The sequence below is a fragment of the Falco rusticolus genome, chromosome 5 (assembly GCF_015220075.1).
Source record: "Falco rusticolus isolate bFalRus1 chromosome 5, bFalRus1.pri, whole genome shotgun sequence".
Taxonomy (NCBI): Eukaryota; Metazoa; Chordata; class Aves; order Falconiformes; family Falconidae; genus Falco; species Falco rusticolus.
This window is the reverse complement of record NC_051191.1, coordinates 36,457,925-36,478,751: the sequence shown is the minus strand read 5'-3', so window position 1 is coordinate 36,478,751 and position 20,827 is coordinate 36,457,925. Positions and strand designations below refer to the sequence as shown.

The 20,827-nt window shown below is 40.5% G+C and overlaps 1 protein-coding gene across 2 annotated transcripts in view; it reads left to right on the top strand.

Annotated features, from left to right (window-relative positions):
• Positions 1-20,827, top strand: part of HELB (DNA helicase B) — a 68,288-nt gene that overhangs the window by 2,881 nt on the left and 44,580 nt on the right. The window contains exons 2-4 of one of the 2 annotated variants that reach the window (XM_037389526.1): positions 14,916-14,998; positions 15,382-15,575; positions 15,997-16,121. The gene's annotated coding sequence lies outside the window, so the exon portion shown is untranslated. The remainder of the gene's footprint in view (positions 1-14,915; positions 14,999-15,381; positions 15,576-15,996; positions 16,122-20,827) is intronic. The other variant, XM_037389527.1, reaches the window with a different exon arrangement.

The following is a 20,827-nucleotide window of genomic DNA, read 5'->3' as shown; positions in this document are numbered from 1 at the left end:
GAAAGAGAACAGAAGAACTGTTTTGCAGTTCAGATGCAAAACAATGTGGGAAAATAGAGGAGAAAAGTTTGTTTATATAGGTGCATCCCTATGGCTGTTAACCATTAATTTATCCCCAGGTGAACTTTGTTCTCTTAATTTCAAAATAGCTGGCTAGTTAAGCTAGAGGGATCATTTTATTGTGTGACCCTGAGGAATCTTAATTTGAAGAAACGTGACGTACCGTGAAATTATCCTCACACTCAAAATAGGAAGTTTTCCATGAGAAGTGGAGAAATTTCATAATTGCAAAGTTCTTCTAAATTATATTGCTAAATGTACAGTATGTAGCTGCAAAACTGTCATGATGTTCTTACAGGGCAAGAAAATAACAAAGAAACTCAGGGACAGATGCACCGTCCGTTGCTCTAAAATCCCTGATGGTGAATTTTCATATCCAGTGATCAAGGGAAGAGGGTTTTATCTTCTTTAGTACTTACAGTTTCATGAGAAAGGCTCTACCCTTTAGCAAGCAGATCACCAAGTCAATCTTCCATTATTCTATGATGAAAAAGTTCTCTCGATGTTCCTTTAGTTTCCTAGAGCCCGCATCTTTGCCTAATGATATATATTTTCTTTTTCCTATTAAATCCCACCTGCATTATATATTTTTTTCATTATACCTCACCATATTGTAACTCGATTAGCTCCTTTGTGGTTTTTTTCCTATGCATTGTTGATAAGATGCACCAGGTTAGTTTGGGGCCTTGGACTCACTGGAGGTCTCAGATGCAATAAGGAGTGGGTTAAGGCTAGAAACAGAGCTACCTGGTGGCACTCGTCCATCAGTGTAGGGGTGTAAGCTTACCTGCCAGGGAGCATGATGTGGAAGTTAATTCCCTGGCCCTTTATTTTAAGGATTATGAACAGCTTTTGAACAGATATGTTGTTTTGACTGATGCAATTTGGTGAAATATTTTGACTGGGGTCAGGGTGGGTATGTTTCCTTTTGAAAACAGGACTTCCGGATCAATATATCTCAGCAGTTTAATAGAGTAGTGCTGGTGTTTAATAAATTCATCCTGGCATTAAAAGTTGTCTTCCAAGGTTTTTGTCCATTTATGCAAGTCTCATATCTTTCAAGGGTGCAATCTTATTTTGACAAGCTGAAGTATTTTCTATTTTAAGATCAGGATCAAGCTGAAAGCTGTCTTTGCTTATAATCCCACCTTTGTTATTTTAGTAACTGCTGGCATTTTAGAAAGAGCCATGTGTAACACTGAATCCTGGGGAAATATAGAGTGCTACACTGACAGCCCAGTTATATGTAATTTTTCCTTTTTTTATGGAAGAAGGATATTATTTTTTTGGGGGAGGGGGTTTAGTGGTGGGGTTTTTTAGCATGGAGGTAGTGTTACAAACTAAGCCAATTTAATAGCGGGACTGCCTTGTGAAACAGAAGGGGAAGCATTTTGAATTTGTTTCTCTGAATGAAACATCAAAACATACCCTCGTTTGAGTTTGCTATTATTTTTGATTTAATTTAGCAGTAAGAGCTGCTTGAATTTTGGGAGTGCCATATGGAGGCTGTTTATAAAACACTTAACTACTCTTTCTGCACAAATTCCAGTGTGCTTTGATTGTCTTCACTGGACAGCCTACATCACCTGTCACAGCTAGTCATTCTGTCATCTAAAACCTGGATATACTCATTTAAATTAGTTTATCTAAACCTTTGAGCTTATTTTGTCATGAACACTTCTAATTCTGAACCTTTCTTTTCCTGGCATTTTGAAAAGTTGAGGTCAGATGTGCCTGTTTCTGTTTGAGTATCTAGTGCAATCAGATCCTGATAAGAATTCCCACGTGTAACAACAGTAATAGTCTGTATGCTGTTAAAGGAAAAAAAAATTCTGCATTTAAAAGAGCAGTGTTTTGCAGCTGTTGGTTGGGTGTACTCTGCAGAAATTAAAGAACAGGATTCAGGTCCAGATGAAGACAATGTGTTTAGGTGTGTATAAATAGGTATATACGTGAGTACAAAGTGCCTAAGCAGCTGTTACCATCAATGGAAATAGGGGTGGCATGCAGACACCTAACAGAAGACTCTGGTGCCATTTTATGGCCCTCAGGGTATCAGTCTCAATTCCATTTGCTCCTCCAGAAAGGCACTGAGCCTTCTGTAAATCCCCTGTTATATCTGCAAAGCCATGCAGATGTCTTGGGTACCCTGGAGAATCCTAAAAGGCACTGGATGCCACTGCTTGAGCAATGTCACCCTGCATATATGCAAAATATATCACAGCTGGGATGGGGACACAGCAAGGGCAGAAAAGGGGGTGGAGGAGCTGGCAAAAACCATTAAGGCATTAATTATTTCTGTGGAAAGGCAGGCTTGCTTCTGTAGGTTCACCCATAAAACCAAGTCAGCAAACCTCATCTGATGGAGGTGTAGTCCCTGTCTCTGCTAGCACAGCTTTATCAGTGCAGAAGTACCTACACAGAGCATGGCCCCCTCTATTCTAGGTGCATATTGGTGCTAGGAGAGCTGGGAGGGCAGGGCGGCACAGCTCACCCTCAGGTGCTGCCTGCACTGCGGTTTTGTCTGGAGTGGCTTCATGAGGCGCAAGGCATGCCTGAAGTTACCTCCATCTCCTCATGCTGCCATCACACACAGGTTGACCCCAATGTGCAGAAGCTACTTGCAACTCCTGCAATGCCCTGAACAGGGTCTGGAAAAGAAACTTGAGATGTTCAGTGTCTTTCACCACCAAAAAATGGCAAAAATGCCAAGGGTACCAATGGGGTTTTGGACCTTGAGGTGCTGTTACTCATTGAGCAGCTCTTAGTTTTCCCACACTTTTTTCCCACAGCTAAGTGGCTTTCAAGACACTTGCTGGAGCTTCACAGCTTTGAAAAATATGGAGGGAAGGACAAAAGTGGTGTGAGAGGCTTGTTCTGGTGCTGGTGGAACAAGTCTCATGCAGGCGCTTCAGGAAGTGGGTCAGTGGCAAATCCTTTGCTTATTCACAAGGTTCATTATTTAGTTGTGTGAAGCAGACCAGCGTTAAGTCTCAGGATACGTGTTCAGATATATAGTTACTGCTCATTTCGCATGAGGCAGAAACAAAGCTAATGGCTTCATTCATAGCAGAGTACTTCCACATTGCTTCAAGGTGCCTTTCCAGAACAGCAGTCAGAAAAGAATAGTACAGATCCCTAAATGCCACACTTGATCCAGCAAAGGAGAAAAGAGTAGAAGACGGGTCTCTCACCTGAGTGTTTTCTAGTGTTAATTAATATTAAAATACCATTTTTAAGAACAGTAGTGAGTCTCATGTAATCTTGACATTCTCAGAACTAGCAGGAAGAACAGTCGTTTATTAGTCAGCCAGAGGTTTGGATAATGACTATTTTATCTATTGATTAATTTTTATTGATGACTATTAATGAATTTTTAGCTAGATGTTCCTTTTAAATCTTGCTTTTGAATGATGCGCCTGAGAAATATTATTCATTGGTGTGTGGTACCTTTGTAGGGATTAGGGGCTGGACAATCATCTTCGTCGAATCCAGTGTTTTTTCAGCACTCTTGTCTGCATCATCCCCGTTAGTCCTGTTGAAGATGTTTGGATGAACTCTGCTTCCAGTGAAAACCTCAGGATTATTTTTTTTTAAGCGAAATTAGGGTGGAATTTTTCCAGTGCTTTTAGGATTGAGATGTATTAACGCCAAGTGTTAATGCTGTGACTTAAAAAGCAGAAGCATCATTTCTCCTGTAGCAACAAAGCAGCTCAGCAGCCACTGTTCATTTAAAAGGAATGAATTATGTATTTCACTCCATGTCCACCTCTGCAGGTTTTGCTAGCAAGGACTGCTATTAGTGGCATTATCTCTACAAAATGTGTGTTGTCCAGTTCAGTAAAAAATTCATGGTGCTGCCTTTTCCAGAAGCATGTATCTACTAAGAGGCAAGCAGGCTAGAGAGTGGATTTACACTTGACAGAGTGATAATCTCTGTGGTGGTTGTCAGCCTGCTGCCACATGGGATCAAAATGTCCACACTGTGTTTAATAACAGCCAGCTTTAGGGTATGTGCTGGCTGAGTGGGCTGTAGCATGTAGGTCCTGTCTTGGTCTTGCAAAAAGGTCCTCTGCTAAGACAAAGCTGTGCTTGGGCTCCCTCCCTCCTAAAAGTCATCTAAGTTATGTGAACAAGGGGAAGGGGAAAGTCCATGTTGAGACAGGTAAGTACACTAATTTAATTTAGAGGAAGATATGTTTGACAGCAGTGTTTGATTTTAAGCCCATTTCAGAAATGGTTGATACTAAGCATGCAGAAAAGCAGCCAGAATTGAGTGATCCAGGTAAATCTCAACTGTAAATCCCTAAACTTGGCCTACTGTCATCTGTGCGAGATCTTACTGACCATTCTTTAAGCATGCATCATTTGGAGCACACCTGCATTGTATTGCATCCTAATCCAGTTATCTAATAGTGCTTTTGGCTTTTAGATATCCTTGCATGAGAAAAATAGATTTAAAAATTATTCTGGAAGATGGTTGTCTCTATATCTTAATGAGTCAGCCATTAAAGTGATTGATTTGTTACATCTAATACTTGGTGTTAAACATCTAATCTAATTAGAAATCTAGTATCTCTGCTAAAATATTAAACACATTCATTAATACCTGCCAACAAAACAGCTGTAATTGCAAGTGAACCCCTTTTATGGTGCTTTTGTGATTCCTGGTCAAAATGTGTAATTGTTCACAACTGCTATGCACTTCCTTTAAAGCACTATGTCCAAAGTTAGCAGCTGTGCTTGAGATGCTACCACTTTAACTGAAAATCATAGCTGGGGCAGGATTTTGCTTAATCATCTCTGTGAGGCCTCTGAAGGGAAGGACGGATGTGACAGGTAAAGCATTAACATAATTAAGGTTATTTATGGGTCTTCTGATGACCTTAAGTTTTGGGGAAAATAGCCCTTTACATTCAAACATTGATTTCTCCTTTTTCAAGCCTTAACTGCAGAAAGGAGAGAGCAATCTGTCAGCTGGCTTCCAAAGCATCACTTCCAAGGTATTGTCTAAGTACTGGATCTTAGTCCAAAGCCTCCTGTGCTCTAGTATATAGCAAAGCTGAAATATCTGATTTCACATGGCTGTGATGGCATTCCAGGCAAAAAGTCCAAAAAAGGCTCCAAACCCCACATAAGGTCCCCTGGCAAATAAAATAAATGAATGAATAAATAAATAAATAAATAGAGAAAGCTTTTATAAAAAGATAAATATGTTTTAAAGAAAAAGTTAGACTTAAATGTGCTCTACCATGTCTCTGGGTTTGTTCCTTTGGTACTGGCAGACTCTCTGCAAACAAATTACACAGTATGGACTTTTAACTCCCTCTGGCAAGGCAGACTCCAAATTTCCCAGGAAAGTAGAGAGTCTCTTTGTGGAAGGCTTCCTAGCCTAGCACTGGTCCTCCCTGCCTTAGAGCAGGGGGATTGCACCTCCGTTGTTAGGTCTGGAATTGCCTTATAGTTAAACTGCTGGTTTTCTGAAGTACTTTGCAATACTTATGGCTACACAGATTATTGTGAAGATCAGTGTACTTTTTGGGGGATGTAGAATAGGGCTGTATTTGAGATTGCTTGAGCCAGAAGTTCATCCTGGAAAGGTGGGATTTACAGCCCCATTTTAAAAAGCCTTTGAGCACCAACCTTAAGTAGTAACTTTAGCAGAGTGTGCACGGACTTGGGACTGACTTATGACTTTGCTCTCTCCTAAACTGGTTTGCTTGTTTGATTTTTATACAATGATTTGTTTGCAACTGCATGTTAGGCTAGGTTAGAAGGAATGCATGGAAAGTGCAGCAGCTCATCCTGAAGGAACTTCAGGAGTGGACATTTCCAAAGATGAATTTTCACAGACAAGTGTATTTTTGTATAACTACAGACTAAATAACCCAATATGTAGATTATAATCAGTATGAGCTGATCTGCCTGGGGGCTGCTGTTTGTGCTGACAGGAGGAAGGCGATGGGTGCACAGAGGTTGGTGGCAGGGAGAGGGTATTGCATTTTTGGGTGGCAGCTTGCCTTCCAGCAGCTGAAATTACAAAGTTGAAGTTTTAGTTAACATTTGGCTGAACTATTTCCACTGTCAATACCACATTTAAATGTTGTTTGGAGCAAAAACTAGTCTTTCGGTTGTATTTAGGCTTGGGACAGCATCAGATAAAATAACTTCCTGGGCAGCAAATTGGAGCTCTGGTACACACCAGGTACCAGTGTGTGGCTTAGGTACGTGGCAGGACCAGCTGGTTCCCAGCCATGCTGTGGTGCCAACAGTTTGACTTTGCGAGTCTCAGAAATACGTGTTGTGGCTGATACTTCATCTTGGGCTTCTTAGGATTTTTTGCCCAGAGATGGAAATGCACATGCAATCTCAAAATACTTTGAAAATTGCCATGTCTTCATGTATGTCCTGCGTGGAGTGGATGACAGAAGTTAGGTGTTATCTGGATAGTGAATCCTCCCTTAAACTGTCTCCAAGACTGTTTTCACATCCCTATGAAATTTGCACATTGCTGAGAGGTTGTGCTGCTGTGGTCACACTCAGGAGGCACTTAGGAGGCAGCTGAAGGTGTCAGTCCTGTCAGATGTTGTTTTGGGGGAAGAAATCCCAAGCAGAGCTCCTCCTCCACCTAAAATACACACCTGGAACATTTTTAAATTGATATGGTTTTATTGAAGAGCTAAGGGGAACAAAAACTGCTGACATCATAATGATTTTGTCTTTCTAATATAAAAAATTGAATACATTTTGCAGTGCTGGAAAATGTTACCTAAACATTCTTTGTATCCTGTGTTCCAGGAAGTCGATGGCATCATTCATCTAATTTAAGTTTGTGATTTTATGGCAATATTAGAAAACATTGTTGTGTCCACTAGGCACTCTAGAAATACAGCACCTGCATAAACCACCCCAAATATTCTGTGGCTTTTTTCAGAGAAATGCATAGAAGCAGAGCTTTGGACACATATGCATTCTGTTTGGGGAACCAGTTGTAGCAGTGGTTATGATTTTCTGGCTGCTTGTAGACAAGAGCTTTCCAGAGGTCAAATTGCAACATATGCATATTTTAAACTCATGTTTTTAATTGGCTGTGCTGTGCTGAATTTTGTAGAGAAATTAATACAGTAAGGTAAGCTATGAAATTCTAACATTGCACTGATAAAAATAAATAGAACTCAGTGGTTTCTTTCTCTTTTTTGTTTAGGAAACAATTAGTGTAACATGCATCCCTGAATCTCATCATTAAGGTAGAAAATACTTAAATATACTTTGATTGACAGTTTCTAGCAGCACCGATGTGGGAAAAGATGCTTTTTGTCAGCCCCACGTATAATTGTAATTCTCGTTGAATTTTTTTTCTGTAAATGGGCTGATGCTGGGAATATAGTTTGAGAAGCTCACATGCTTTTCTGAAATTTATGCTTCCCATGGTGGCAATAAATTACAAAAATCATGTTATGTGCCTTCAAGTTCTCAGAATACAAATGTAGATTTTTCCTTCAGAGGCCTACTGTCATTCTGCATCTGTGAAGTTTGTTACTTCTACACTGAATAGAAAGCAAATACAAAATGCTGCATTTTTGTAATTTTACTGATGTTGTAATTCCTCAGCAATCTAGCAATACGTAGATACCATTTATGGTATCATTGATTGTATTTCTAAATACAGACTAACTTTAGCACAGTTTTATTTTGGCTATGAAACTGTAGCTTCATCTCTTAGGTTACATCAGCCTAAGCGCTAGATGTGTACCACTGTGTCCCATCCCACTGATACCACTATCGTGAAGTAACAAAAGATAAAGCTTCTACTTTAATTACTAAAAATTAACACTGGGACTGTGCTTTTCTGTGACAGAAGTGTCTTTTATGTGAAAAGTTCTTGATGAACAAAACCCCAGTCAGGTTCCTGACAATAGAGAAAGTGAGTTTATGTACCAAAACGTCTTGGTTTCAAACTTTAAATGTTTTTAAATAAATATTTTAAAAATTACATGAATTTTGAATAGCAAAAAAAGAGAAGAATTTGCTTTCCTGGTAAGTCTGTTACCAACTCAGCATCACTCTTGTGACACAGATGAAAAAGGAGACTAATATAAGTCTTGTGAAATATTATGGATCCACACCCAAAGGACAGAAAATCATCCACTGTACTTTTGGCAACACAAAAAAATGAAAAGCAATAATGCTATTTTGTTTACACTGCTTTATTACTTCGCATTTGGTTCTTTCAAAAAATGTACTACCACTTTGTTATTATTATTGCTATTATTTACTTTTGTTGTAAACCTTGTTTTGGTCTTTGGAGAGATTGAAGAAGTGGAGAGATTGAAGAGCTCCAAAAGGTGAAGAATACAAAAGAGGCTTAAAGTGTCCCACGCGTCTGCAGTTGTGTTCCTGCCGTCGGCACAGGTGTAGTGCCTGCCAGCAGTGCTGGTTCTCGATCATGGTATCACTGCTCTGAACTACTATATCTGGAAAGGGGGAAAATCCCCTGCAAGAAACTTTCACTTTTCTCTCTGCCTCATTGTCTCAGAAACCAGCGTCAGCATCCTTGTACCACTCTCTTTTCAATTACTAGTTTTAATTCTGTGGACGCAGCAGTGAAAAGAATGTATAGTAGTGACAAAAAGGGGGAAAGAACCATAAAGCTGTTACAATTCTATAAATGGTTGATAAATAATGCTCATCTTTCTATGAAGAACCTTGCACGCCCATATCAACTTAAAACCATCAGAGATACAACAGAAAGCATCAATGAAAACATGCTAGTTGGAGGGAAAAAGTCCGCAAGGCAGATACTCAGAATCAAAAATACGCTATTAATTTTTTAAAAGCAGATGTAGAGTAGAACTAAAGCTGTTGTATGAAAACAAGATCACTGCCTTGCTAAGAGATTTCCTCATCTTCTTACTAAAATAATGTGTTTCTTAGGCAACGTATTGTTGCACATAGATAAGCGAGGGCTTCCAAAAAATGGGTTGGTGCTGAAGACATTGATGAGATATTTTATGCTTTCTGGCAGTGTTACTGATCTACGCTGGCTTTAAGACTAATACCTGTGCAATTTCAAAGATTTCACATGGAAATGTCAGACTGGATCTAATAGTGTGTTATGGCAAAGTAGTCCAAAGTGTGTGAAAAAATACAAATATAAATAACAGAAATTACTTTAACATAAGGCCGAATTTTAGTTTAATATTGGCAGTTCATGTTTTAATAATGTGTACTCCTCCTTGATGTCAAAAAATCCTTTTTTTTGCACAATTCCATTCAGGAATTATGTTTTTTCTAGTTTTCTTTATTTGCCAGTGCTTAAGAGTACAAAAGCCCAGAGAGTGACCTTGCTTATAATTCAAAATATGTTCAGGAGCAGCTTGAACATCTTGGAAGCAGTGCATGTTTCAGCTCTAGTGTTTCAAACTTCCTGGTCATGTTGAGGTTTGATTTCACAGTGCTTTAAATAGTAATAGCTTTCCTGCAGGTCTGGCTGAAAAGAAACATCATAAGCAGTGCAACATCAAGTTCTGAACATTCTGAAATTTGGGATGAGTATTTTTAGTGGTAAATACAAATCAGTAAGGGGACTTTGAATCTACTCTGTACTGATGGTGGCTGAGATAACTAAGTAGGAATCAGTGGAGTTGTCTTCTCACATTCCAGTGCATGTATGTGCAGTCTTTGGGTGAGGGTCGTGGCCATTCCTTTAAGTGAGCTCGCCAGCCAGGTGGTGCTGCATGGAATCTGAGTATTTTAATTTTATCTATGTTTATTTTGGTATGGGTTTTTGACGGCTGCTGGGTGGTTTTGATAGGAGGAGAATTTTAACTAAATGACTTGAAATTCCACTCCTTGGGATAAATGTTTAGAATAGAACAAAAGAAGAAGGGAAAATTAACTTGCCTTTTGCTGTCAAGAATGTTACAAATAACTCACTGCCTAGTGGCATTGAGACATCAGAGGTGACAGAAAGTATCTGCACATGGTTTTATTTAATTTATGTACATATGGAAATCTGTAATAATTTTCTTGGGTGTTGTTATGCGGTGTTTTCTTGCAATTTTACAGCCATGACTGGGAAGCCAAGCTCCCTGCCATTGAAGCTGAAGAGGCACAGGCTTTTTGTGTGCTTGTTTTTGGGGGGACTTGCTATCAGCCTGATTTCTGTTAAAGATTGTTCAATTAAAATGTAATTGCAGAAGAAATGGTACTAATTAGCATATATGTGCTCCCATGAAGCATAGCTTATTCCCATTCATTATGGACAGGAGTGTGAACTGGATCTCTTACAGCCGTCCTGGAAACACTCCCAATGCAAGAGCGCTCCTGGGATCTTGTGCCTCTCTGCAAGCAAAGGAAAAGGAAAAGTATTTGGTATCTTCCCTGGCATGTGTTTATTCTTACCTTTTATTCTGGCAAACACACCACTTCTTGCACGTTCCCCTGTGGCACAATTATTGGATGTAAGCAAGGTAAATGACTTTGCATTTTCCCTTTATGATAGAGGAGTTGCATCCCACATTAACAAGGCTTAAGAACATCTGTGCACTGTAACTCACATACTGATTATATGTTTCCTCATTAATATATATAGGCAAAACATATGAAGAAACAGTGGAAACTCTTTCATTCAAAAAGTGAAACTTTGCAGTTGTGAGTTGATTTTATGTTTTAGCTTTTCCTTTTCACATTAACTTCTTGCCAAGCTGCATGTAAACCTCCTTTGTCTAGAAAATGCAACCTTTTCAAGAGTAAAATATTCCAGGGGTTAGCTAAAACCAGTCTTAACAGTGCTATTCTTCTGGCTTCATGCCTATGGAAGTGGTTAATGGTTGGAATTTATGTCACAGAACACATCATAATTTGTTAGAAGAAACTGGATTCAGTCACAGCATAGGCATTTTTCTCTTCCTGTCATTATATTTTGTGAGGACTTACTTATTTCCTGCAATCTCAGGCCATGTGAAGAAGAGAATGATAAAATTTCTGCATAATTTTTCTGAGAATACATTTATACTCCAGATGACCTTTGGAGTAAATTTGAACTGTTAGATTTTCCCACATATTTATAGCTCTGGCTGTGCATCTTTGCCAGCAAATCTTACAGGCTTTGTCCACCAAACATTTATTTATGGTAAAAAAACCCACACAATTTGCACTTGGAACACTATAGGAAAAGTTCAAAGCCATTACATTTGAAGTTAAGCATTCATTTATAGTCTTATTGTTTTTTGTATTGTCATCAGCCAATGATATATTCAAATTCATAACACATTTACTTAAGATGACTCTTTATTTCATTTAATGCTGTTCTGTACTGATAACCATCACCTGTGAAAGTGATTTTCCTGAGACCACACTGGCATATATAAAATACTGATCGTTTTATTTCTACTGAGTGATCAAGGATTCAACAGCTACCTTATGCCTAGGTTTCTTCATTCAAGCCTACTCAGATTAGATGGGTATTTCTCAGAGAATAGGCTGTTCTGCTTTATATTAAGAAAAAATTATGTGGAAATCTTAATTTACAAGCAAAAACTGGCAATTCTATTTTGTGTCAGACTTTATAAAATTTGCTTATACTACATAAAGTTGTTATATAGTTGTTGGCTACATTAACATATATTCCCAAAGAAAAAATATTTGCTGGAGAGCATGTTTGGTTTGTTGAATTGATCTGGATTTCTGCTTCCGTGTGTAGCTACACAGTGCTCTGTACGTCTTGCCACACCGTGGGACACCAAGGCTGTTGTGTGACTTCCACCCTGGTCAATATCCATGTAAGCTGGTTCTTGGTAGATACCAGCAAATGATGCTCCTGAAGAAACCTGGAATGGAGAAGGGAGGAGCATGTGTGTGCAATTAAGCAGAGGCTCCTGTGGGGCAGTACCTGGGTATAAAGAGTCCAGGCAGATGTGCTGGGCAATGCAGCTGTGTTACTGGCGTGAGGCTGGGCAATGCAGCTGTGTTACTGGCGTGAGGCATGGAGGAAGTGCAGCTCTCCCAAGATTTACATTAACTCATGGTTTCCTTCAGCAATGACCCTGAAAGTCTGTTAAGGCCCCAATTCACCAGTGCCATTAAAAACTGTTTCTTTTTAAACATACCTTTAAATCTGGTCTCAAAATACACATTTAAGTGCTTTGCTGAGCTGTGGATTAAGTGTAACACCTGTGTTGTCTCGTAGGCTGGGTTTGTGCACGGCAGGCATTGCAGGGGGTCAGATGGAAGATCGTTTATCCTAATTACTGTGATGTAAGAGGAGCAACAGGGGGTAGACAGGCAGAAAGTTCTTTAATCCCGCCATGTACAGAACAAAAGCATTTTCAGCACCCCTTCAAGATGTGTGATGGCACATAATCTCCCATGTCTCAGTCAGTCCTTTCGTAACTGCACTGAAAATGGATTTGCTCTGTTAACATTAGTTGAGAAGCCCTTGTTGCCAATAATCGAAATGTGCGATAGAAATAGATTTTTCTTAAGATTAAATGGACTTTGAAAGCCTCCAGTACAACTCAATGTAAAATACTCTGTTACCACTGGTGTTCATACCAGCCCAATCTCTTCAGTGTTTGTTTTAAGCATTTCTATTTTTCTGAAGGTAAGAAAAGAAGGCATTGAGTCTTGGTATTGCAAATACATTTGTACTTCTTCAGTAGCTGTGCCATTATTTTGTACTGAGAAAGAGTAATATGAAATTCAGCCCCTGTGAAAATGCTGCAAGGTTATTTCTGAATTTTGGTGACAAAACTAAACTGTGTGGCATTCAATGAAGAAAGACAAATTAGACCATTTGGTGGAGGGGATGTAGACTAGACTGTATATCAAAGCCCTTCAGTGATTATCCAGTCTATATTCAAAATCAAAGGAGTAGCAATTATCATATGGGGGTGTGTGTGTGTGTGGAAGGTTGTCATCTACTGTTGTGCTTTCTGAAGTGGAATTTTTGTATTATACAGAGTAGCTACTTAGTTAATGCCTCTGTTTTTGTAGTAACTGTCTCTCTCTATCCTAGCGAACATACCTGAATATATTAATATGAATAGCTAAAGCTTTTCTGTGTTTGCATACTATCCAGGTTTGCACTGTTACATGTGGCAGAATATCAAGCTATGTCATAGAAATGACATTTTCATACATGCTGTATAGTATGCATACATGGACAGAGCAGTAGGAACCAACATGGCATGACATGTATTTAGGAAGCAACCACTCCATAGGGTGTAACTGTTCAATTCTGTGAAATATTTTTAGTTTTCAAATGCTTGGGTAATAAATAATTTACTTAGTGTTGCCCAGTTGCCTGGTTTTGTGAAGAGCTCTTAGCAGAACAAAAGGCATTAGAGAGACCTGGTGCTGCATCAAGGGACCCCATCTCAGTTCAGCTGGGGGCTGTCAGTCCCTGCCCTGGCTAAGGTGCATGTGACTGTCCCCAGTGCTATCCCAGCTCTGCCTGGCTGTGGACCCTGGTGACCTAGACTCCGATTTGCAGATTGACTCTCCAGCTTGGCCCCAGACCTGTTGTGCCACAACAAACGACGGCAGTGGGGCTAGGAGATGCCTCCATCTGCCCCCCAGCCTGCCCCACTCCCTTGCTGGGTTGGTGGGATGGGCCTTGGCTTGTTCCCCCCCATGGGGTTTCTCCACAGCTCCTGGCCCCTTGCAGTGACTGTGGGTGCTTGGTCCTTCCCTAAACATCATACAGGTGAAACCTTGATCCTCCTCAAATTTTGTTGAGTGCAATGAACCTGTGAGTGGGAGTCATGGTGCATCTGCACAAGATTCATTGTGAAATAAGAGGCTGAACTGTGCAGTTTAAACCATGGTTGAATCTTCATGGCTATTCTCAGTTACATGAATGAAAAAATTGAGCTAGAGTTCATTGTAATCACTTCTGTCTTCACATAATGTAAATTCAGATGGATGGATTTTACAGGAACTAATATATAAAGATTGGCTTTTTACATGAGGCCAGGTATTTGGAATTTAAGGTCGAAAAGGAATTTGGTTTTGGAAGTTATGAGCAGCTGAAGAGAGAATTTAGAATGGAAGCGACTATTACATTAGCCACACATTACTACTAATAAATACTGAATAGTGCGGTGAGGCATTGACCCAGTGTATGCTTATTTTAAGCATCTGCTCAACTTGAAAAAATCTAAGGAATCTCAGTGAAAGTGGTAGACTTTTTCAGACTGTTCTTCTAGCACATACATAAATGGGATTGCTTCACTGGAGCTATAATGCACAGTAAAATACTAATGTAATAAACAGGAAGAAATCGATGCATTAGGAAAATGTAATCATTGAATTTCTCTGACTGATTTTTCACTCTCTCTTTCTCCCTCCCCCTCTTTTCTCATATATAAGCATAGATATATATACATCTATATATAATTCCAGTACAAACATACTTTTGGATTACCATAATCAAACAACATTACCAGATTTTGCTCTGTCATGTCTGAGGTCCCGTGTGGTACTTCAGATTTGCACTGAAAGTATGGATACCAGAAAGTTCTGGAGATACATGCCAGAGGAGTTATTAAAATGGAGCAAACCCTCTGTAAAATTATGTCTATAGCTATGGAATAGCAAGTGTCAACTTCTGTAAACCAAGAAACTATTTTTTTTCTAAATTATCTGATTAGTCTTTTAGCATTATTTGAATTAATATTAAATATTGTGAAATGATTTTACCATTGTAAGGAATTTGTGCAATAAAGAATAAAATAATTTTCTAAAAAAAGTTAACTATTAAAACATATTTATTAGCTATAGCTGATTATTCATGGTTTATTAATACTTTAGTATCCAAAAAAATAACATAACTTTATTTTGTACTATTTTAGGTTATAATGGAAGTCTTGACAGGCTTTGAAGCAGAGATAAAGTGTTCAGAACACTTCGCTGGTGAGAGTCACGGTTCAATAAGGTATGCTATATTCTTAATTTTCTTATTTTTAAATGTAACAAAGCTATACTTTTGCTAGAGATGTTATAGTGAACATGATGGAGGAAAATAGCTTTGATTCATGCCTTGCAAAGGCTTGGTCTAGTATGTCAATGTACATCATGTGCAAAGCTGAAGTCCACCAGTTTGTGTGAGATGATAACTTTTATGATTAAAATGGTATTTTACAACAGTAGGAGAAACCCAAGAACAGGATCAAAAGCTGAGCACAAGTGACAGCATGGTACCTACCAATTAAAATCAGATTCCAACAACAGAAGATGGGAAGATTATTAAATATATATAATCAAATATCATTTTTTGTATTTATTGATCTTTTCAAAACCCCCATTAATTTTCCCCAGCTGCCTCTCTGTCACATACTGTACCAGGACTATATGGTTGGCACCAGTATTGCTAATGTGCTGCTCGGCACAGATGTCGGTGTGTGGAGCGGGCAGAGCTCACAGCCACGCTGTGGATCCTTCGGAGCAGTGTGTGTGGACCCTGGCCTATGCAAGAGTTGTCGAGCATTCTGGTTTTAAAGATTGCCAGCAAGGTAATGGTGGAGTGCCTTCACTTCAGCTGGTTACTTTGCAATCCTTGATTTAAGTTAGGTCAAGGTAGAAGCAGCTAAAAATATTTTTGCATAAAAGGTTGAAACAGATCACAGAGCTAAAAAGGTCTGTGAAGACACAGCTGGCTTAAGGATCATAGGATTGCAGTGTAATTCAGGCTGGCAGGGACCTCAGGAGGTCCCTAGTCCTACTGCCTGTTCAAAGCAGGCTCAGCTGTGAGATCGGGGCTTTGTCTAGACTGGATTTGAAAACCTCTAAGGGCAGTGACTGCACAGCCTCTCTGGGCAACCTTAACCCTGCCTGACTGCTCCTCATGGTGGAAAAGGTTTTCCACATAGCCGGTCTGAACCGCTTCTTTCCACTTACGCTTCTTGTCTCTCGTCCTTTCACTCTGCACTGCAGGGAGAAGCCTGCTGCCGTCTTCTTGATAGCCTCCTCACAGGTGCTGGAAAGCTGGCTATAGGGTCCCCCTGAAGGTGTCTTTCCCAGAGTGAAGAAGCCCTGGTCTCTCAGCCTCTTCTGATGGGGTGAGTGCTCCAGGTCTGACCATCGTGGTGGCCCTCTGCTAAACTTGCTGCAGTGCGTTGACACCTTCTGCTCGTACTGGGGATCTCAGATCTGGGTGCGGCATTCTAGATGCAGTCTGAAAACCATTCGATTTTAGTTGGATCACGTCTCTGATCTGTCTCAGCTGGAGGCTGCAAAAGCCCAGGTGTCCGCAGAAGACAAGGAGGAGGCCCAGGCCGGCGAGGGCAGAACTGCCCTTGCTGGCGGCAGCGTGCACTGCAGACAGCTCGCACAGCCCCTGTGCAGTGCTGCAGAGGTGTCAGCCTGGGGCTGCCCGTGAGGACAGCCTCTTCGCCTTGCATCCGCGAGGCTCTTGTGGCACTGCTGAATCTCAGATTCCCTTTTCCATCGACAGCCCCGTTTTTGTGCACCCCCCCTCCGCACAAGGGCTGTATTTCCAGCAGGAGACCTCAGGTGGCAGCAGCATCACAGCTTTTGTAACCCCTCCTGGTCTCCGTGCGGTTCCTCCTTGTGCCGCCAGTCATCGCAACGTGTTAACGAGGGGCCCTTGCGCTTAACAACCTTATTAGCAAATCATCAGCCTATCGAAGAGTGAAAGTGTGTTTTCCTGGCTGATTTGGTGATGTGCAGATCTCCTTTAGATGCCCTGCATCCATGTTTTATATATCCATGTAAACGATGAATATTTTTATATATTCATGTAAGACAAATTTGGGTTACTTTGGGTTGATAATGTGTTTGATCTGAGTTAAACCTCCTAGAGCACTCTCTGAGAGATTTTGTCTCCTCTAAGTTAGATAGTTGTCCAATTTCTGATTTCTTGTATGTGACCATATGTGACTGAAAAGGAGGGAGGAAGGTATTCAAAGGATCGCCAAAGGGACAGTAGGGAATACAGAAGGGAGGAATTTGCGAGTAGAACAAGCAACAAAGAGTTTAAAGAAAACATGGTGAGAGATGTAGGAAATCAAACTGAGAACGAACAAGGGAGGAAAAAGCTCAAGCTTGGTTGGCATAGATTGTTTCTCACAGCTCTGTGTCCGGGGCTCTGGAACACCCTTGTGCTGTTTCAGGGCACAGTGTCGCAGAGATTAGCTTTAGGATTTCCTGCTGTTCTCGCTTGCCATGACTCTGTCTCTCCAAGTGGTTTCTTTAGGCACTGGACACTAGAAGATCTTCTCTGTACTTTGAGTTTCACTGCCAGTCAGCCACGATCTTTGAAGTCTTCCACACAGTTTCCCGTTTGTGGCTCCTTGCCATTACATACCTGTAGAAAACAAAAAAGCACCAAAACTTTCTGTTCTCTCCTCCCAAAATGGACAAGTAAGCAAAGAACATTCCTCTTGAGCATAGTGGTTTTGAAGTCACATTCCTATGACTGGACAGAAAAAGAAAACAATTTAAAGATCAGCAGAAAAAATTGCCACTGAAAGGAGATCGTCAATGGGCCGTTTCTCCAACCTGGCCCTGAAAAGGCCTTACTTCCTGACACCCACAAGAGCTTGTGACCTTCTTTTACTTGACTGCAGCATTAGAACAAGATGTTCATGGTCTTACAGGAGTGAAAAATGGGCACCAAATTATATTTGCTCCTTCTGCACTGGAAAATAACGAAAATGGTAGATTTATTCAGTTTTAATGGACTCAGGTATTTTTGGTACATCTGTCACATTTGATAGTGATTACAGCAGTGTGTTTGTGTCCAGAGTACACAACTGTTGGTGTACAGATTACAGCAGAGTAATTTGTGTCCAACGTGTACCATCTCTTGCTGTATGGGATTCATGATGGGAAGGAATGGGTGGTAGACTGCTGCCAGGTATGGGTAATGCCACTGCTCAGCAGTTTGCAGAATGCATCCATGAAGAGGAGAAATTAGGAAGGATAGATGCTGTGTAGATTAAGATGCTGGTGGCATCTCAAAGCTGGTGACGTTTTTTCAGAGGAGTGGTCCAGAGAAGGGCAACAAAGCTAGTGAAGGGTCTGGAGCACAAGTCTGATGAGGAGCGGCTGAGGGAACTGGGGTTGTTTAATCTGCTGGAGACTCAGGGGGATCTTATTGCTCTCTACAACTACCTGACAGGAGGCTGTAGGCAGGTGGGGGTCGGTCCCTTCTCCCAGGTAACTAGCGACAGGACAAGAAGGAACAGCTTCAGGCTGTGCCAGGGGAGGTTTAGATTGGGTATTAGGAAAAATGTTTTCACTGACAGGGTGCTGAAGCATTGGAACAGGCTGCCCAGGGAGGTGATGGAATCACCATCCCTGGAGATATTTTAAAAACGTGTAGATGTGGTGCTTAGGGAAATGGTTTAGTGGTGGACTTGGCAGTGCTAGGCTAACAGTTGGATGTGATGATCTCAAAGGTGTTTTCAAACCTAAATGATTCTATGATCTCAAAACAAAGAGATACAAACACTGTATCTCTTCATGAAGGAGGTGGCAGGGCTACTCAATCTGTGGCACAGCTGAGCACAGACACAAAATTCAATAGGTCTCCTGGACCAGCGCTGCTGAATCTTGTGCAGAGCAGAACAGGGGTCTAATGCCAGTGCCATCTACTGAGCCCATCTTCCAGTACCCTGGTATTTGCTCCAGAGCCTTCTCACCTGGACCACCAGTGGTGGTGTATAATAAACATTTTCTTTGGGCAAGACGGTAGGTGATTTTGCATCATAGGTGAAGTATATAAGGCTCCAGTTACTTCAATATTGGAATTAATGGGATGAAAAATAAAAGAACCTCACAGCAGCATTTGCTCCCATAGTGACAGTTTTCTAAAAACGTCAGTTATTTGTATGTAATATACATATAAATAGCCCTTTTAAAAATAATGATTCACTGGAGATTATTTGATATCATTTTATAAATGCACTAATTAAAACACAATTGTGGGTCTGTTAAATACCTGATTTGCCCATATTTATGTTTTTTTGTTATGAAGCACAGTATTTTAAATTGTGAGTTGACTTCAGCATGGGGTTTATATTAATGTATAATTGTTGGTTTTACTTATATTTGTGAGGAGAATTGTGGGATTTCCCTGGACAGCTTAACATATTTTGCATAAACTGATTGTCTTCCAGTTTTGGAAGAAATACTTGCAAAGCTTCTAGAAGTACATGCATTTATTACATGTGAATTGGCACTTTTGTTTCATTTGGGCTTCTTACAAGGTGGTCTGTGCTCCCACACACTGTATCTTGTTCTTGCATCTTTTAAGGGGTAAAGTTTCTATAAAGCATTGATTAAATCACTGTAAAATATGAGGCAGACTACACAGGCTTGGTGTTTCAGGGAGTGGGGAGAGGATTTAACTCCCAATAAGAAAGCTGAACTGATCAGAAAATAGAAAGGAGAAATATTTGGATGAATCTGGCGTGTACAAAGTGACTTAAAAAAAAGGTTCTGGCAGGTTTTTTTCCTGTTGTTTGCAGTGGGAGGACTATGGAATCACAAATGGGTGTAAAAATAGGAGCCCCTGGCAAAGGTTGTTTCCTTGCAATATTTGATAGGGAAGACAGGTGGGGAAGCTCTGTCTCCAGCCTTCTCTGCAGTGGGAAGTTTTAGAGCTGTTTTAGCAATGTGGAAGCAGTGTTGGTGCTTAAAATGGAGCAAACACTGCTGTAGACAGGCTGTGGGTGCTTTTACAAGGTGTCATGGAAAGCTGTCCAGATCATGTCCCCACATCCCGGCAATCAAAATCCATCTGTTCTGCCGCTGGGCTTGACTGGTGGGGTCCAGTGGTGGGAACTTTGAATGGAAAAAAACAGAGCAAACTCTTACTGTATGCTGCGGAGAGCATGGGCCTTTGAGACGCTGGAGGAACTGCCAGGAGTTCATGTATGACCAGCATATGTTTAAAACAACAGCCACGATGCAAATGCACCTTCAGGCATATATGGCCCAAGGAACCAGGTGGGCGATTTCAGATACGTAATTACTCTCTCCAGCGTCAGCAAGACTTCTCAAACGCTTGATATTTCAAACATGTTTTAAGTGTGAGCCAGTGTCACAAAACTGTGACAGCTTGACATCTCATGCATGAGTGATCTGTGACAGAGGTGGCAGAATGGCCAAGTGCCTTAAAAGGCTCTGGTTTTTCATCCCCTCTTCCCTGGAGGAAGAGGGAGCATCTTTCCCCAGAGAGACATGGGTTTATATTCCATATTTTACCAGTTATTCAGATGCAGTGATAATCAGTGCACACAAATATACATGCACTTTTTTTTTTTCTATGTCAGTAGTTATACTGAATTTTTATATATACACAGAGAAACAGCAAAGTCACAGAAATGCAGCACAGAGAAATAAATGAGTCATACAACAGCCAAGACAGGCTGTGGTCTGGAGCTGGCAATGAGAACGTGCAACCAGTGCAGAACTTTGCTGATTTCAGTGAGATGGCACATATATTCTTTGCCAATCAGGGTTTAAAATAGGGTGGGAGAGGATGCAGTGAAAGGAAAGACATAAGGAAAAAACAAAGTAGCACAAAATTAGTACAGCACAGCGATTACTCTATGCTAGCACAAATCATCAGAGAGAGAAGAGCCACAAAAAGTTTTTGGGGAAAAATACTAACTTTCCAGACAGTGAAAGTGGCAATGTAAAATCACAGTTCAAAGCACAACATATCACATCATACAGGTGCAATTAAAGCTGCCCAGTAACATTGGGTTGTAGTTCTGAAACTGCAGAGGAATAT